Source organism: Trachurus japonicus, chromosome 13, assembly GCF_045865225.1.
Source record: "Trachurus japonicus isolate A0001 chromosome 13, Traja_1.0".
Taxonomy (NCBI): Eukaryota; Metazoa; Chordata; class Actinopteri; order Carangiformes; family Carangidae; genus Trachurus; species Trachurus japonicus.
In genome coordinates, this window is record NC_140919.1 from 2895608 (window position 1) to 2915812 (window position 20205).

Consider the following 20205-nt stretch of genomic DNA (forward strand, 5'->3'; position numbering starts at 1 on the left):
AAGTTTTTTTGTGCTTGTAATAAGAAAGAAAAACTTGCTCCACCATCAGATTTTTCTACTTATTTCAAGCGAAAATATGCTTGAAAGAAGTAAAAACTGTCTAAAAACAAGCTACTTTTTATGTGATGAGTCTTATTTTAAGTAGAATGAGATTTGTTTTGAAATTAGAAATGAAATTTTGACTAAAAATAATACAAATATTCTTGGTAAGATTTTGAGTTTTTGCAGTGAATCGTTATTGACACAACATAACTTTCATAATATCATTACAACATTACAGGTTATTGTTTTTTTTTCATGTTCTTTTCTAATGTCAACAGATTTACACTTTGTGTGTGTATTTCTGTCTATTTGCTGCATTTAAACTTAGATAAATAAACATATAAGGGTTTTTTTTATATTGAATTCAATGCACAGACAGGATATGACACAATGACCCACAGTGGACAGTTGAGGTATGTTTGTTTTTACATATTTTAATACTCTACAGTTTACATGTTGTAACTTTAAAACCAAATGAAAGTCTCGTCGGCAGCAGCTCCAGCTCAGAGTTTACTTTTATCGATTCAAGTCTGGAGAAAAAGTTCTGAGGACGGAGACGAAGCAGAGAGACTGAACAAGGTCACGACCTCCTCGCAGCCTTTAACATCAACACATTAACTCTCATTATGACTTTGTGCTGTAGCAGCAGCTGTTTTGGTGTAATTTTTTCCATCTCTGACGTTAAACTTCTGTAGAAATGGTGTTATTTTGCTGCAGCTAAATTGACATCCAGTCATTTCCTGGTTGATCCGAGACGTCTTCATTTTTAGAATAATGACTGGATAATGGAAGAAACTTTATTGTCATTGCACAAGTGGTACAACAACATCATGTTTTCTACTTATTGACAGTTTATTCTTTAGTTTTCTTCGTTATCTTCCGACCGTACACAGGCTGACCTCCTCTAAATAAGTCAGGGATGTTTTTTTTATTAACATTACGGCTCATTCCATTTAAAAACGAATGCTGTGTTTAATATTGTTATAATGATGATTTTTAACTGTCGCTGTCCAGTGTGTAGTTTATGTATATTTGACTTTCTGACTCAACAGCAGCAAAGGTCAAGAAACGTTTGTCTCCTTCTGTATGACAAACTCCACACACGGTGATCAACAGCGTGTATGTGGAGTGACAGAGGTACACTGCAAAAACCCAAACCCTTACCAAGAACATTTGTCCTATTTCTAGTCGAAACAATCTCATTCTACTTAAAATAAGACTCATCATATTAAAAAGTAGCTTGTTTTTAGACACTTTTTTACTTCTTTCAAGTAGATTTTCACTTGAAATAAGTAGAAAAATCTGATAGTGGAGCAAGTTTTTCTCTCTTATTACAAGCACAAAAAACTTCCTTTCACTGGCAGATTTTTCTACTTATTTCAAGTGAAAATTAGTTTGAAACAAATGAAAATGATCTAAAAACAAGTTAATTTTTAGGTGATGATTCTTATTTTAAGTGAAAAGAGGTTAGTTTTGACTAGAAATGAGACATTTTGACAAGAAATAAGACAAATATTCTTCGACAGATTTTTGCAGTGTAGAGGAGTTGTCACGTCTGTAAACATGGGCGTACGACGTATATATATATATATATATATATATACTTTTTGCTCACTTGTTGAGGCCTTGAGCCGTGGAGATGGAGCTGCGGAGCGGGAATCCAGCCTGACAATCGATAGCAAATCAGCCCACTGGGGGGAGAGGACAGAGGAAGAATAGAAAAGGACAACAAAGGCTCTGCCCTGCTCTCTCCATTTCACCCAGCTGCATCTTTCTCCTCTCACCTTGCTCCATCGACCCCTGGCCCAGCGCCGGCTACACAAACTCCCCCCACCTCCACCTCCTTCCCTCTCTCCGTGTAAACACAAAGCTACTTGCTATTCTCCGTCTCTTGACTGTGTTGAGTGTGTTTTGCAAGTCCTCTGCCCTTCAACCATTCATTACCAAACACGACCCACCCTCGATTCTTATATCGAAAAACTCACAATACGAGCTCACGCCACATTCTACTTCACTGAAAAAGCCTCACACACACACTGCAAACTGCAGCATTGTTTCCCCTCGAGTGCCGCCGACATGTTTTCAAAATCATGTTTCTATGAATGTTTACGCTCGTTCCTTTTGAATTCAGTCGCACTTAACGAGCGTGTAACTTATAGTATATTGTGGAGTGAATGGGGAAAAGACAACGGTAGTAGGCCTATGGCGTGTGGGCAAGGACGGCGTCGGGTTTCAATGAATATCACAGATCTGCAGGATAATCGAGTCCGTCCTCGAGGAGAGAGGAGAGAAACGGAGCGAGGGAACGAGGGACAATGAGAAATGTACATAAAGATGAAGGAATAATGTAAACGTTATCCATCGAGTGCGGGCCTCGTCAATGGCGCCCGATGAATAAAGTTTTGAAGGGTTAAGAGCTGCAGACAAAGACGGCTCTGCCCTCCTGCTAACTGACTCTCACACACACAGTTAGATTCAAGACGATGTGCTTCATATTGAATTCCTGACGATGTAAAAATCTAATTCATCCCACAGGTCATAAGTGAAACCAACTGATTACATCCCATAGTTGTGTTTGGTTGCCAGACGACCTTTAACCGCAGTGGTAGTTATGAGCCAACAAAGTCATCGACCGCAACAACAAAGGAACGGCAGCTCCCATTGGTCATTCATATTGGACAACGTGTTGCTCTAGTAACAACAGGTCGGTGTCAGCCAATCAGAAGAGAGGAGGAAGCTCTGAGCCGCTCTTCTGATTGGCTGACTGTTTTCTAAAGTGATCTAATTTTAAAAAAACAGAGCAGATTTCAGAATAAAACACTCAGAGAAACCAAATCCTGCAAAGTTGTTGTTGGATGGTGTTGTCCAGGTGGTGAGGGGGCGGGGCTTAGTTGTGACATCACAAAGTGACAGGAAGTCCTGACGGCTGGTTTTAAGGCTCAGTTTCTGAATACAGGCTGTGTGCATTTCTCTGTGGACTGAGGCTTTGATACTTTCACAGTATTAATATAGAACCTAGAGCTGCTTTATAATCACACTACACATGGACATCTACCTTTATACTGTATGGAGCTTTAACACAAACATCTACCTTTATACTGTATGGAGCTTTAACACAAACATCTACCTTTATACTGTATGGAGCTTTAACACAAACATCTACCTTTATACTGTATGGAGCTTTAACACAAACATCTACCTTTATACTGTATGGAGCTTTAATACAAACATCTACCTTTATACTGTATGGAGCTTTAACACAAACATCTACCTTTATACCGTATGGAGCTTTAAATGTACTTAATCCAACTAAGAAAACTTGCATTTCCTTTTAAGAGATTTAAATAATGACGGCTGTGAACACATTTACACATTCACTCCCTCTGACTGTGATTCCTACAGCTGGCATGAACCGTTTCCATGTGACCGTCCATCATCAAATTAAGCCACACACGTTAGGGGAGACGACAACCTGCCGCACACAGGGGAACAGATACGACCACTGGAAATAAAAAAAAATGTAAAAAAAAAGAAAGAAAGAAAGTCATCCCTCCATCCCTGAGGAGCTGAGACAGATCCCAGCTGGAGAGCTTCCCCATCAATGCAGCTACAGTCCCTCTTTTCTTCACACATCATAAGAATGAACTGCTCAGCAGCTAAAAATAGAGGTGAGCATCACAGTCTGAGTCTCGGGGGCGCCGGACCACACTTATTTGATAATTTGACCTCATTTTATGGATCCTATATAAACCGGGCCTTGGTGGAATTTAAAGCAAAGACACCCAGTGAAGGGTCTAGTTGGTGAGGAGTGGGGGGGGGGGAGGTTTCTACTCTAGATATATACACACTCATTTATATATATATCTTTATATTTGCATGTGTGTCTGTGAATGTGTGTGTGTGTGTGTGCAGATGTGTGAATGTGAAGTCCTCGCCGCCTCGCTGTGGCAGCTTCAACCGTGCAGGAGAAAGTGGAGCGGATCCCAGTGGTGAGACTATTAGAGCCTGTGAATTATAAAACTATTAACCAGAATGTAGCTCCCAATTAAAAGATGATTCAATATCGAGATCTGATGGCTGAATTTTGATTAAGCAGAGACCCCATTAGGAGCAAAGGGAGATGGACGGCGGTCTGCAACTGGGCCTCCACTTAAGAGGCAGTGGTCTAATACGGATTTGTCTCTTTTTGGGCAAATTAAGGTTAATTACTTTAAATAACATGGCTGGGAGCGAACGGAGGGAGAGATGTGCTGTAATTCTCTGGACAGTCGGGGCCGGGGCCGGGGCAGGTGGAGGAGCTGCTTGTCTGCTGCAGGATATTGTCAGGCAGAGGTGAACGGGCGCACACACACACACACACACACACACGCACACACATTTTCTTACTACACTTAAAAGGACTTGTCATTGGCTACACTGCAAAAACTCAAATATCTTACGAAGAATATTTGTCTTATTTCTAGTCAAAACAAATCTCATTCTACTTAAAATAAGACTCATCACTTAAAAAAGTATTTTGTTTTTAGACACTTTTTACTTTTTTCAAGCATATTTTCGCTTGAAATAAGTAGAAAAATCTGATAGTGGAGCAAGTTTTTCTTCCTTATTACAAACATAAAAAACTTGCTTTCACTGGCAGATTTTTCTACTTATTTCAATTGAAAATGTGTTTAAAACAAGTGAAAATCTAAAAATAAGTACATTTTTAGGTGATTATTCCATTATTTAAGTGGAAAGAGATTAGTTTTGACTAGAAATGAGACATTTTGAGAAAGATTTAGAGTTTTTGCAGTGTATGTTCACTCACCGGATCTCTAAACCTAATTTAAATGTAATCCTCGTTCTAATCTTGAATCTTGAACTCGACCTTGATGATGCATTTAGTTAAATTTAATCCTGTTTTTCTTAATCCAGGCTTCATCCTGATCTTAACTTCAGCCCCTTTACCGCAGCCACAGGTGGAGCTTCTCCTGAGGACGGAGCTCCACCATCGACGGTTCATCCCCAGAGGAGCATGAATGTGATCCACACAGAAGTTAATCTGGAAGTGTTGGTGGATAATTAAAAGCTTTTCTCAGGTGGCGGTGGATTTAATTTACTCTCACACTGGGATGGAGGTGAAGGATGAAGTTTACAGATGTTCATGATCCAGAGGTGTGAGATGGTTTTAAGCTTTAAGTTTTGAGCAAAATGTAAACTGGTACATTGGTAACCCTTTAATTTACAGGCCACTAATTACATGATAATTATGTGATAATGTAAAGAAAAAGCCTTGAAAAACAAATAGTTACGTGATAATGTCAACAAATAGCCTAGAAATGACGGTCAATTTCATAGTAATGTCATGTTTTACATAAAGGCAAACGATTGCATGTGTTTTTCATGCTTTGAATTTTTTGGGAAAGCCCAGAATTTTTCTCCACCAAGTCTTTGCAATTGACCGTTACTTCTACGCAATCAATCGTTATTTCTTGGTGATATTTCTCAACATTACTATGAAATTGACCGATATTTCTAGCTTATTTCTAGACATTATGACGCAATTAAAGGGTTACCGTTTCGGTTACACATCTCTTCTGCTTCTGCTGGTTCACTCTGACTCTCATGGGTTTCCTCTTCAACTTGTGGCCCAGCAAAGCGACTCTTTTTAAAAATACATGAATATACATATATTATCATTCAATTATCTGATCATGTGATGCTGCTCAGCTAATCACTGTCAGCAGTCAACAGTAGCTGGAGCATTAAGAGAAGTTAAGTGTATTTACTGTTGACTACAAATTCAACAATAATTTAATTCTATTGCTGAAAACTTGATCGTCCTTTGCGTTATGATGTCGAAGGTGCACTAACTGACAGTGCAACTTAGATTTCTATTGTATAAAACTTCTTATCAACATACAGTATTTTCTGCATGTCATTATCTAGTCAAATAGTTTTTACTTGGAGGAAAAGCCTTGGGTCTCGTCCATCCAACACCGATGATGCTGGAGTCTCGTTTAGATGAAAAGTTTTGCTGTTTTATTGCAAATATTTAAAGGTTAGAAGTCGTTGTGGATACAGGGCAATGACACACTGAGCTTTTTTTTTTACCCTTTTCACTTATTTTCACATCCATGTCTGTTACAAGACGGAAACATTTTATATCTTTATTAAAAGTGTTTGCAAAATTTTCAAAAAGTGTGTTTTGGTTTTGCTTAAATTGGAGAATATGTGTGTGGACTGACGGTCTAATCTTGCTGCACTGATTCCACCTCGGCTGAATAATAATAAATCTGCTGTTTTTTGTTGTTTTTTTTACTACTGAATTAATCTGAAGTTTTGCAAAATGCAGGAAGCTGCAGCTTTTTGTCTCGGGGCGAACAAGTTAAAACCTGTAGCTACATGGACGCCCCCCCCACACACACACACACATACACACACGCCTCTCCATCTCCACCCCAGTGTCTGTCTGGCGCCATCCCATCATTCTTATGTGTTACTTTTCAATTTATAGCAGAGGAGCAGAGTCTGGTCCCTGCCAGTTCTTTCTAAGGGAGATGAAGAGCGGGAGTGAGAGGAAGACGGGACGGGAGGGAGAGCTGGATAATTGACACTGACAGAGAGCAGTCAGCCTTGATTAGTTCAGCCTTGGTAAGCAGTTCATTAGCAACCTGAGCTGGAGATGTGCAGAAACATTGGTGGAACTCACTGTATCTGCAGATGGACGGACGATTAAAGCGATAGTTCAACATTTTGGCAAATTGGCCCATTGCCGTAATCCCTATGGTCATAGCAGTAGGTTATTTGTCATGGGATTTCTTGGTTTTCCTCATCAAACTCATCAAACACACAATCCAACAACTCCACAACGCTCTGGTGGACAAGTTGTGACCTGCACATTCACCACGCTATGAGATAATAACACAACGTTACCACACAGAGTTGTTGTAGAGGGAAATTCATGCAAAACTGCTGATGCGTGTTGCCTTCAGGGACAGTTTTTCATCAAGCAGTCTCTGTATTTCCCTCTACAACAACTCTGTGTGGTAACGTTGTGTTATTATCTCATAGCGTGGTGAATGTGCAGGTCACAACTTGTCCACCAGAGCGTTGTGGAGTTGTTGGATTGTGTATTTGATGAGTTTGATGAGGGAAACCAAGAAATCCCATAATGAGCCTCCGTAGCGTAGCTCTGAGCAGCTCACGGCTCTGCTCCGCCGTTCTAAAAACAGCTTGCACCGACAATTAAAGGTAACAAACCTACTGCTATGACTATAGGGATTATGGCAATGGGCCAATTTGACAAAATGTTGAACTATCCCTTTAAAGCTGTGTGACGACATTTTTGCTCCTTGGTGACCTCTAGTGGTGATTTAGATTTGTTTCCTAAAGAAACCTAAAAAAAAAAGTCGATCTCAGTTCGACGTTGTGTCTGTTGTCTGCTGCTTCCTACAGAACCATAAACTCGTGGCGACAGGTTTCAGGTGAGTCTGACACAAACTTTCTGCTCTCAGCCAATCAGGACGCTTCTTCAGCTCGAGCTCTCTTCACCTCCAGTCGGTTTCAAAAAAATAAGGAGAAAGTAAAGGATGATGTGGCGGATGACGAACATTACGGTTTCAGTTGCAGTATAAGGAAGAAATCTTCAATACCTTTTTTAATTCTTTTCTTTTCTCCAGATGAAATGAATGAAGGAGGGAAACAAAATGGAGAAGTGGAGGGCTCTCCCTGCCGTGAATAGAAGACACTAAAAGACAATAGAAGAGAGAATAAATTTCACCCCCCGTCTGTTCGTAGCAGCCGAGGCGGTGGAGAGATCGCACAAAAGGAGAAACACATCATAATGTTCCCTCAATGGAGGCTGACGTCAACACCTCCATCCTATTATGGTCTATTGAACAAGATGTGTGGCTGGAGAGGAGACAGGGGGCGATAAGGATTACATTACCAAATCAGTGTGTGTGTGTGTGTGTGTGTGTGTGTGAGAGAGAGGTGTGAACAAGGAAAGATATTCTGTCTCTAAAACCTAAAACAAAGAAAGATACAGCGGAAAGGACGAAGGCAGATCAAGGAGAAGCTGAGCAGTGGAAGCAAAACATGACAGAATATTACATTTAACTGTCATAACAACAGTTTCTGACACACCAGCCATAAGGACTTCCTGTCACTTTGTGATGTCACAACTAAGCCCCGCCCCCTCACCACTACTTCTCTTTTAATGACATGTATTGACCGAAATAAACGAAACGAAACGAAACGAAACGAAACGAAACCACCTGGACAACACCATCCATCCATTCAATACTTACTTGAAGGATTTGGTTTCTCTGAACGTTTTATTCTGAAATCTGCTGTATTTTTTAATTGCATCACTTTAGAAAACAGTCAGCCAATCAGAAAAGAGGCTCAGAGCGTTCTCCTCTCTTCTGATTGGCTGACACTGACCTGTTGTTCCTAGAGCTGCAGAGAGAAGCTGAAAGAGGGAGGAGATGGAAAACTACACTGAGATGGTTTTTACATCTTCCCATGGATTAGCCCTTCAAAATAAAAGACACAAGAACAAAACTATGGAGCCTTAAAGCCCCAGTATGTAATTTATTTGGCTTTTTATGATCAAAAATCAAACCTGTCTTTCATAAATCTGTATTTGACTGAAGGTGAATCACACCTGCATACAAATGAAAGCTTTCTGGTTCCTTAGAATGAGTTGTTACAAGTCGTTACAAATACATAAGTGGGCGACGCACCGAACCGAGGCGGCCATGTTGCATCGTGACCGTAGGTAACCACGGAAACGGCCTGTTAAAACTGTCACCACTGTGTAGTGTGAGGAAGGACGGAGGCACTGGTGTTGCATTCAGGTGCAGTCAGGCAGACGGCCGTCGGCAAACCAACCGGATGTCATTTTACTCCACCAGAGAAAGACGGTAAAACAATACCACATCACCATGACAACATGTTGTCAGGCCTGTATTGTTTAGCCTCGTGCTGGCGGACCACTTGTTTACATAGACACTTGTTTATCCTGTTACATGCAGCGTCTGTTGTCTGTCTGACGTCTGCCCCATTTCACCTGAATGCAACATCAAGAATACGTTCAGATATGCAACCACACCGCTAGATTCCTACATATTATACCTTTAACGTTTAAAGGGACAACAAGGAGTTTCTCCATCGGCAGAACGAAAAATTCTGCGATAATAAAAAAGTCTCATATTAATGTGGATGAATCTCCGTTACCACTTGTTAATGGTCCATTTTAGATAAATCTATGGTTTTGTCTCTATGGTTATTTTGTTATTATTAGTGGTGGCGGAAATGCTGGGCGAGCCGACCAGCGTTTCTTTACTTTCGGTTTCGTGGCGAGTCATGAGAATAACGCCGCCGAATCTCCGTTTATGGTGGGAACTACGACGGTATGTGATCGTCTTCCAACCTCTGACTTTAATTCTTGACGAATGAAAACATGAGTCTGTCTTGCACCGGTCAAAGAATTTCACGGTGCGGAGGCTCATAAATGTAGTGTGAAGACACTTTGCTTTTCCAAAACTCCTCGTTGTCCCTTTAAATCAGATTTTTTTGTAAAAACACAGTTGTGGTGTTTCAGAGCTCGAGAGTCGACAAACAAGCTCCAATAAAAACCAGTAAAAACACCTGTAACTCTGCTTCCATTCATGAGGCTGCGGGTTCGGTGACACAGTGAAATGCAGAGGAGGTCTGTCGTCAGTCGGGGATACGGCTATTTCCTGGAGGCAGGAAACAAACACACACACACACACACGTGGACATAATGCAAACTGCTCAGAAACAAACACACAAACGACAAAACCCCTGTGAGGCCTGAGTGAGCCAGCCAGCGAGGCCGTGGTCCCGAACAGTCCCATGATCTAAATCCTAATCAAACATCATTTACAGCTTGTTTTATTTGGGCCCCCGGAGAGACCGTCCCTCCCCGCTTTTCTTTTTTTTACCATGGCAACCCGGCTCTCATTTCAGAAGTGTCATGCCACATTATCATCCGGCGGGCTCACACACGCACACACACACGCCAGACAACTTCACTACGGACGGCGCTGAGAAATCGCCGTCTTTCTTTCTTCCCTCTGCCCCCCCCCACCGCTGCACCTCCATGTATTCGCTCCTTCCTTCTCTCTCTGCAGGTAACCGCTGCAGATTGGATGTGTGATATATATCTCTTCTAATTGGAAACAAGTCCAGGCACTGGCATCGCTAACAGAAATAGATAACGATTAACCAAAAGATGGATTGGACATGTATGGTGTCTAATGTGCATGAAAAGTGTAATGATTTTTCATCAAGGTCACATTGAAACGCTTGGAGTCACACAAACATGCATACAATATGCTGCTTTTTTTCTTTTTTTTGTCTGTGTGTGTGTGTGTGCGCCATGTTGTGGATTCATTAATCAATGCTGCAGAAAATCTACCTGCAAACGACATTTATGATCCAGAACGCCGAAACTCACACCGTCACATTTTACACAGGAAACACCCGTGAACCTGCAGCCGGCTACTGTAACCGTGCGATCTTTGTTTTGTGTTTTCATTTAACAGTAATATATAAACATAAATACTTTTATTATCCGACTGAAATGAGTCATTCTGCCGTTAAGAAACCACGTTAAAGTGATTCAGAGATTGTCATTAAAAGCTAACGGGCTCCTTCAGGCTCCGTTCCAACACTCTGATAAGAAACAGAAGCAGAAAATACTTTGGCTTCACGTTGGGAAACAACTAGAAGCATTAAAACAGAGACTATAGACTAGTAGAAGATACAGTCTTCCTCTCTTCAGGTCAGTAACAATCATTCTACAGGCTTTAATAATGATCAATAATAATAATAATATTATTATTATCATGGAGGCACCGACACCATGTTTCACACCGATAGCGAAGGCAGCGATTAGATGTTAATTAACCCGGCTAATTCACTCTTTCAGCTCAAACTATGGCTCATGTGACGCATGTGACACAAATAATGAGCTGCACATGAGCTGCTGTCCGTCACGGAAACAGGAAGTTCATGTTCTCGTCGTCGTCGTCTTCAGGTTTGGAGCTTCGAGACCCAGAACTCCCAGGTCCTGTTGTTCACCTGTAACACCCCAGAATAATAACAAACTTTACATGTTGAGCAGTTTCCATGCACGTGTGTCATGAACCTAAGTTGAGCGCTCATTGTTTTTAATCCTGATCAGACACGACTACAGACTGCACAGTGAAACTCTGAAAGAGAGAAACACGTCAAACCACAGATTCATTTATTCTAAAAGTCTGAGACGATGTTCATGACAACTAAAACCAACAGCTACTCACTGTAGTGTTTTTTTTGTTAAAGCAGCACAGTCATGTATGGAATGGCTAAACTGGCTGCATACACATTAATGTAATCAATATGTTTATGTTTTTTCATGTATTGATTGATTGAACTTTTATTAAGGTAGCAACTTAACTTAAAGCAGAAGTAAGTGATATATTTGTGTTAATATAAGTCTTAAATAGTTGTATCTTCCGACAGCAATCACTTCTATAGAGTGTTTGGTCTGAAACACGGGTCTGTCAGTCACTCTGCTCTGCTCTGAGCCCAGGAGAAAACATTTATCGTATCCTACAGTTTTTATCCAATGAGGAGAGAGAACGGCATGCAGGGCTGTGTGTGCAGCCAAGGGACGCCGTGAATGTGGCGACGTAGGGACGAGGACTGTTATGGTGCGTTCAAGGAAACTCGTATTTTTCCGACCGTGAAGTCGTACCAGTTCGACGAGTTCACGGGTCAGAAGTTACGAGTGGCCGTTATAGTGACTTTCACCGGTAAAACAGGTCGGAGAAACACGAGTGGGTTGCCTGGAACGCTACAAAGTCGTAAGTTGTGACTTGAAGCTGTAATTTACGATTTCAAAAGCCTGCCTGGAACGCAGCATTAGCGAAAACGACCGGATCACTTACTTCTGCTTTAACATTTAAAATACTGCTATATAAATAGACATAAGATACATTCAGGATTCACAAATAACACATCCAAGTAGATTTGTGGTAAAATAAAGAGAGAAGTAGGAAGTACTACAGTAAAAGATCAAATTAAAAACCATTTTAAATTTAAATCAAAACAAGTCTAATCTAAAAACAAGAACAGTTTCAGATAATAAAAAAAGAAAGAAAAGAAAAGATAAAACTAGGGATTTAGGTTCAGTAAAAACAGCTGCAACTACAAAGTTTTATTCTTGCTCCGTGAACGTAAAAAGGAAATATGCAAGTACAACCACATTAACCACTACCAAATTAGTGTCAACTGTTCCTGAGGTCTATTAGGACTTTATTATAATGACATAAATTATAATAATTAACTGTTTTCCAGTCTGAAACAGTCGCAGCCTCACACTGAAGCTCTGAAGTGGAATAAACCGTCACTGGTTGGACAATGGGAAAACAGAGACCATGAACTTTTAACTGTGTAGTGAACACACACAGAGCTGCTGCAGGTTTCAGGTCCACACCGAGTCCTGCATGAAGACGTCAGAACCAGAGACCAGAGGCTCCTTGACGAGGACTGAGATCAGAGACTGAGCCTCCGACTGTACCTTCAACATCTCAGCTTTTAAAAGGAGGCTGGACGTTTTCACAGGTTGTTAAATCCCTGCTCTGCCCGTTGTGCGTGTGTTTTCACTGTGAATTGTCTAATAAAGAACAAACACTATAAAACTGCTCTTTAATGGGGCAGTTGGTCTGAGAGGACGACGCTGGCTGCCCCCCGGGGGGAAAACCTCAATTCTTCTGGACTGAAAATATAATGTAGTCACAAAAATAAGGCAATTCAAGCCAAAACGTGCAAATATAAGATTAAATATAAGCTGGAAATGAACCAAATATGATGTAGATTTACACACACACACAGGCCACAGCTGCAGGTTCCTCTGGTGAAACTCATGTAAATGTTTTGTGATGAGTCCAAACAAAAGAAAGAGAAAGACACACGGTGAAACTGCAGCCGTAACCAACGACTGCATCGACTGCACAACATCACATTACCACTGCTGAATGTGGAATTAATTTTGCAGAGTGATGGTCTTGTGCTTTGTTATTGAGTGGGCCAGAGCTCTGTTAATAAACTCTGTGGAGCTGAGGAGAGATTAACAAAGATCTATTATCACTTTCTCTGGGACACGGTGAACCGCTGCAGCTCTGTACGGGAGACCAGACGGTTGGAACGGTTCTGACATTTCTGTCTGGATCTTAAAGCTCTTTTAAACCAGAGTGTTCAAAATGTGAGACAAAGTTACATGTGTCTGATATTAAATGAGGTAGCTGTTAACTCTGCAACACAAACAGAAAATGCATGGTTTAGTCTCAAACACAAGGAGTGAGATGTATTATGACAAAAACTTGATATTGAAAGCTTTTTATTCAACACTTAAGTTAATCTTTAACATCATAGGTGTGTTTGTGTGTCTCAAGTATATTAGTTACTGTCAGCCATAGTCTGATTCTAACCTAAACCCTTTGTCTTTGTCTTTCAAGACCTAGACAAACTGTAATTCAAAGAAAATATAAAAGCAATTAACATTTGGGTTGTAGTTGTAGTGTTTTTTCTCATTTATTTTTAGCTCTGCCTGCTTTGTAGTTAAACTCATCAAACTTACATCATGGTTATTGTGTGTCTATGTAGACAATCACACAAGTTGTCTGTGCACTGCAAATACTCAAATATCTTCCAAGAATATTTCTCTTATTTCTAGTCAAAACAAATCTCATTCTACTTAAAATAAGACTCATCACATCAAAAGCAGCTTGTTTTTAGACACTTTTTACTTATTTCAAGCAGATTTTCACTTGAAATAAGTAGAACAATCTGACAGTGGAGCACATTTTCCTACCTTATTACAAGCACAAAAACCTGGCAGATTTTTCTGCTTATTTCAAGTGAAAATTTGTTTGAAACAAGTTAAATTCATCTAAAAACAAGTTAATTTTTAGGTGATGAGTCTTATTTTAAGTGGAAAGAAATTAGTTTTGACTAGAAATGAGACATTTTGACAAGAAATAAGTCAAATATTCTTGGAAAATTTTTGAGTTTTTGCAGTGTGCTAATGTTTTAGTTGTTAGCTGTAAGGTAAGATAGTTTTGTCTAAAACTTTCTAAAACTAACTGAGCTTAACTTGTTCCTGATTGGACCAACCATCGCTCCGTTCTCAGAAACAAACAGTGAAGTTGAGCCGTGGCTCTAAAAGTGAGACAAACCTTCTGGCGGCTCCTAAATGATGTTTCCCTGTGTGCTGACATGCGGAGCAGCTGGTCGGCCTCGCCTCCCTCTGCCTCCTCGTTCTGATAGGCTGCCTTCACACCAGGCTCCTGCACATACAGCCAGCTGGGATCTCCATTCAAACAATCATCAGGAGGAGCGTCTCCGAAAAGTGCGCCTGTTTGCGTGCATGTAAATAAATAACCATATTCACTTTCAACTCTTGTATTGGCCCCATGACAAATTTACTGTAAAATCAAGCAAGGATGCTCCCGGGTCGGCCACAATAAAGCCTTGCAAATTGCATCGAGATGCAAACATCCCAATAAAAAATCTCATTTCACCCCAAATAAACCACAGGTTCCATTGATTGCAAACCACCACTGTTTTCATATCAAGCAAATCAAAAGATATGACAGCCCCCCTCCCCTCGCTTACAACCAAAACACAGCACGGCCCCTCGGTTAATGGGCCCGGTTCATGCATTTCAGTATGCAATGCAAATTAGGGGAGGGGAGGGAAGGAGATGGGGCTCACTCTTCCTCTTCTGCTGTTTTCCAGCATCATTGCAGGGTTAGAGCCTGATGAGAGCCAATCACTTTAGCATAATATTTGCTCGCATGTGGATCAACAACTTTGCGTTCCCCCTCCCTTCCTCCTGCAGGCATGGCGCTGAGATGAGGCATGTCCACCCGAGGACGCCGTCCCCTCCATTCCTTCACCGCCTACTTAAGGACCTAGGGAGGTTTACAGAGGAAGAAGGGAAGGGAAGGAGGTGAGGAAGTGAGGAAGGAGAGGAGGGAGGGAGATGTTGAGGGGAAAATATGGTTTTTTGTCCATTTGTGATGGAAAGAAAAAAATTATAGAGCAAGTACAGCGACATCTGGTGGTTTATAAGACTCATGACATGACAACAGCACAGTCACTGATCCAACCGGCCTCAGTCTCCTGTGTTTTCAATAAAACACTCAGGTGTTCCTCTTCCTCATATGTCATATATTTAATAAATAAATGCATTGATCAGCTTATTGGTGCAGGTTTAGTCTGCAGTGGCCTGTTCTGTTTTAACTTGACTCCCAGATGTTTTGTCAAATGGATCAAAAGAAGCAAAACCAGAAATCTGAGGGAAATTTATTTTCTCTCTATGAAATCAATTTTTCTAAAACCCAGTTTATGACTGGACCGTGTGTGGTCAACGTGCTGCTTCCTCATGACAGAATTAGAACATTTGCACCACATTTGTTTTGTTTGAGGCCGATTGTGTTAGAGATTTTATTGTGTAGCTTAATATTTAGCACAACATACTGTAGTAAATACAGTAAATACTACATAGTAAATAAGACAGTTTAGACACCAAGACACTCCACTACGAGTCAGTTTCCTGTCTCTGTGTCCCATGGGTTTCTCCATGACTCCGCCCCCTTTAGGAGACCAGAAGACCGTGACTCCGCCCCCTTTAGGAGACCAGCAGACCGTGACTCCGCCCCCTTTAGGAGACCAGCAGACCGTGACCCCGCCCCCTTTAGGAGTCAAGCAGACCGTGACTCCGCCCCCTTTAGGAGACCAGCGGACCGTGACTCCGCCCCCTTTAGGAGACCAGCAGCAGCAGCAGGTCTTGAGTCTATTGACTCCAATGGGAGAAGTGAACGTGAGCTCAGATTCTGGTTGATTCTTTCGCTCCAGAGTCACTGAGGTAAACATTAGACTCATTTTATCACAACACACATCTCTTCTCAACATTTTGACATGAAAATGGTCAAATTTCAGACAAATCAGGAGAAAATGAACTTTGTTCCAGACCTGTCTCTGTCTCAACAACACACTTGCCCCAGATCCCCTCTACCGACAACTTTTATAAATCCACACACGTTCACAACACGAGTTGGGGGGATGGGTGACCACGCCCACTTTAGGTGACAGTCAACATTACATATCAGTGGTGCAGCTTGTAGTGAGCCATCTTGTCATAGTGGAGAATTTTTGACATTACTTAATTTTAAATTCACCTTTTACGGTTATGTATGCGGTGTGCGCATTCTGTTATTTGTTATGTTTTTAAGTGTAAACTTAAAGTAATTATACAGTATATCATCATCATTTATTTATCTATGTATTTGTAGTAGCAGTGTTTTGAATTATTCATTTTGGCTAATGATTGTCGATTTGACCTGTTTTTGTTCCTAGCCTTTACTTACTAAATAATATTTCAGCCTATTTAAAAGTTTCACGTCTTAAAGTTGAAGAACGGGACAAAAACAAATTAAATGTGTTTTTATTTATGTCAAAATAAATGATGTGTGTGTTGTGATGTTTGTTAAAATACAGTTAAGATCGTCAAGCGCAGCATTTGAACTAGAGGAAAACTGTACGTGGTCATTTCTCTTGCATCCTAATGTCTTCCCTCCCCCTCCTTCCCCCCTCCTCTCCCATCCTCTCCCTCTTTCTCTCTCTCTCTCTCCTGCCATGTGCGGCGCAGAAATGAAATTCCCATCATCAGAGGCTGCAATTTTCGCAAAACAATGTGAGATCACACGGCATGCTGGAGAGCCGCCCCCCTCCTGCCCCCACCCCCCCAGCCCCCAACACCACCACCACCACCACCACCACCGGCCCCCGAGGCGACCAGTGACTGTGTAGATTGGAGGATTAATGTTCTCTCAGTGTGTGTGTGTGTGTGTGTGTGTGTGTGTGTGTCTGTGTGTGTGTGTGTGTGTGCGTGCCAGTCGCTACAACAATGGCAATGATTTTAATAGTGTTTTCAGAATCGTATGCATCTTTGTGCATGTGACACACACCTGCACACACACACACACAGACACACACCTGCTAACAGGACAGAGGGCTGGAGCGGGGTAAATGGGGGATGGGGGGGGGGGGGTGAGGTGGGCCGCATCACTGTCTTTCTTCTCGGCATCTCTCTCTTTTAATATCAGGGTTTTCAAAGGATTGAGCTGAGCTGCCAGGCTCCTCTTCTTCTTGAACATGGGAGCGACAGATAAGAAATGGGATTGTGGAGCAGAGAGAGAGTCAGAGTGAGAGTGTGACTTTGCCAGGGGAAAGTTTTTCAGACGTAGAAACAAAGACAGACAGAGAGAGAGAGAGAAAGAAAGAAAAGACGGCAGGCCAGAACTTGCTCTATAGTACATGCAGATTCATATACGTAGAAATGTATGGAAATATACAGTCGCGGAAAAAAAATTTAGACACAAATGTCACAAAAAAAAAGGAAAAACATGTCACAAATGTTCCTTAAAAAGCATCTCTACATGTACGGCTCCGGTTCCACAACACAAACACAACTCATTCTGCTTAATGAGGCACATATCTGATTAAATATTGACATTATCCCACCAAAACGGATTCATAAACGCTTCCTAAGTTACAATATTTGTGTTGTGTTGTTTAGGAATGAATATGAACACGTTTTCTTTTGCAATGTTATTATTCAAGGTCTTAAAAGACTTAATATTTTTTGTTATTTTGACCAGTTTTCGTAGTTTTCTGTCAATAAATGCTCTAAATGACAATATTTTTTATTTCAATTTTGGGGAAATGTCAGTAGTTTATAGAATACACACACAATTTACTCAAATACACATCTATAAATAGTAAAACCAGAAAACTCAATATTGCATATTGTTAGAAATTCTAGTTCGCTTAGAGGCACAAGTTCCAAGGGATCAAGAAACACCGACATGTAACTTCTTTACTTTGCTGCGTTCACTGTCTCAACCAACGTAGGAACCTGCAGCTTCAGAGCCGGAGTAGCAACGATTTCCTGCAGCTGCTGCGTTAAACCGAGTTAAAGTTCAGTTTGGTACCGTCCACACTGAAACAGGAAATGACGTCAAACAGGAGTAACAGGTCAAGAATTATTGATTATATTTTCATATTAATGCAACCTAATATTGATCAGTGGCTGATTAACGGTCGTGTATCTGCACCGTGAGCATCATGGAGGATGTAAATGTGGAACGAGTTCACCAGGAAGGAATATTGATCTTTAAAATTTGACATTATTAGCAAAAATAAATGGTCATTGCATCTCAAAGGAGACCAGAGCTTCTTATTGTCAAAAATCACTTCATAATATTATTTGAATTATATTTAAGATAATAATTTTTCACGATTTCACAAAAAAAAAGTTTTTTGATCATTTTAATTATGAAAATAATCCTTGAATACCTCAAATTAATCAGATTGAGTATAGCTTTATATTTCTGAATGCAGAATTCAATGCAGTGTCTTAAGGATGTTTAATTTTTCTAATATTGCAAAAAACTGTGACCACTAGAAAATACATTTTGCAAATGAGATTTATCCCGATGTAAATAATGTTTTGCAATACTATCTATAAAACTCAGAGACAGAGGCGACACAACATGATGAGGCTCAACTTTAAAAACACTTCGTTAGCCACTACAACAAATGTATTCATAGAGTCGTGACAGTGGATTATTAAACAGGGGCCAAGTGAGTCTGCACATGTAGGCTACCTTTTTTTTTTTTTTTGGTGTTGCGCCCCCTGATCAGCAAACTCGTTTTAGTGACTATGTGTGTGTGTGTGTGTGTGTGTGTGTGTGTGTGTGTGTGTGTGTGTGTGTGTGTGTGTGTGTGTGTGTGGTGCTGAGGGAGTGTGAGCTGCTCCTCAGTCCCTGCTGTAATTTGCTGGAGGCAGCAGCAGCGAGGTCGACACTCCTCACCCCGCCGACCCCGGCTGCTGCTAAGCTTCTCCCTCAGAGGGAGGCTGGGCCGCGCGCCTTTGTTTCTCACCTCAGGACCACTGGCTACCTCCACTCTCTTGTTCTATTTCTCTCTTCAAACCACACACACACACACACACACACACACACATATCCTGGAAGTCATAGTGAAACAGGAGGAGCAGCAGAGCAACACTCTCCTCTGGCTGCAGCAGCACTAAGACCACAACCTGTTGTCTTTGTTCAGCCAACACACTCAAACTATTCTGTGACACAAGCTGCAGTTCCTCTCCTCACCACTAGACTCAGTGTGTATCAAGGGGGCAGTTGTGGGTCTGAGAAGTGAAGCTCACTTCCGTGTTCAACAAACTGCAATCCCCTCTTCTTCCTCTGGGGGCTGGTGTCAGAAAGCAGCATTCTCCATAGACCCACATGTTAAAATCACCCACTTTACATCCTCAATAAACATGTTAAAAGCCTGGTGTCAGAACGTTTTTTGGTCTCAATCGATAGTTTCTACCCCCGCACACACTCTGAGGGGGTTTAACTCTACCGTTTTACTGTTATAAGGTTAAAACTCTGGCCAATTAGGGCGCGGAAACGTTGAGTGACAGGTCCGAGCAGCTCCGTGGACAGCTGCTTCGAGGCCAGTGGGCGGGTTCTCGGCCGGCCAATCCAACATGGCGCTGTCCAGTCACAAAAACGACTCCCCAAAACCAATGGGGGACGTCACGGACGCTACGGTCATTCTTTTTACAGTCTATGGTGTGTATGTATGTAAATATATGTCTGCATATGTATGTATTTGTAAAAAATAGAAGTTCACAAATGATATAAAAAATGTTGCATGATGACATGTTTCAGACCTAAGGGATGTGTTAGGATGACGAGCAGACGGCATTGTCTGCAGCCACTGTTTTCCTTTATTTTATTCTATAATTTTAGCCTTCTTTTTTGTTTTGACACATACTGTATGTTATCTAATATATAAAAGGATTTCTTGAAAAAAGGGAGAACTTTGCTAAATTCTCCCCCTTTCATTCAGGAGCTTTTCTTTATACTGAACTGTTTTTATTTCCTTTTTTGTCAATGAATGAAACAAGCAAATAAACAAACTAGTGAGTCAGTCATAGACTCAACATGTTTACAACCTGGTACAGAATCAGCTCTGTCTCTACAGATGACTGAACTACTTTATAGCTTTGTGTATTGTGTAACTTATGCG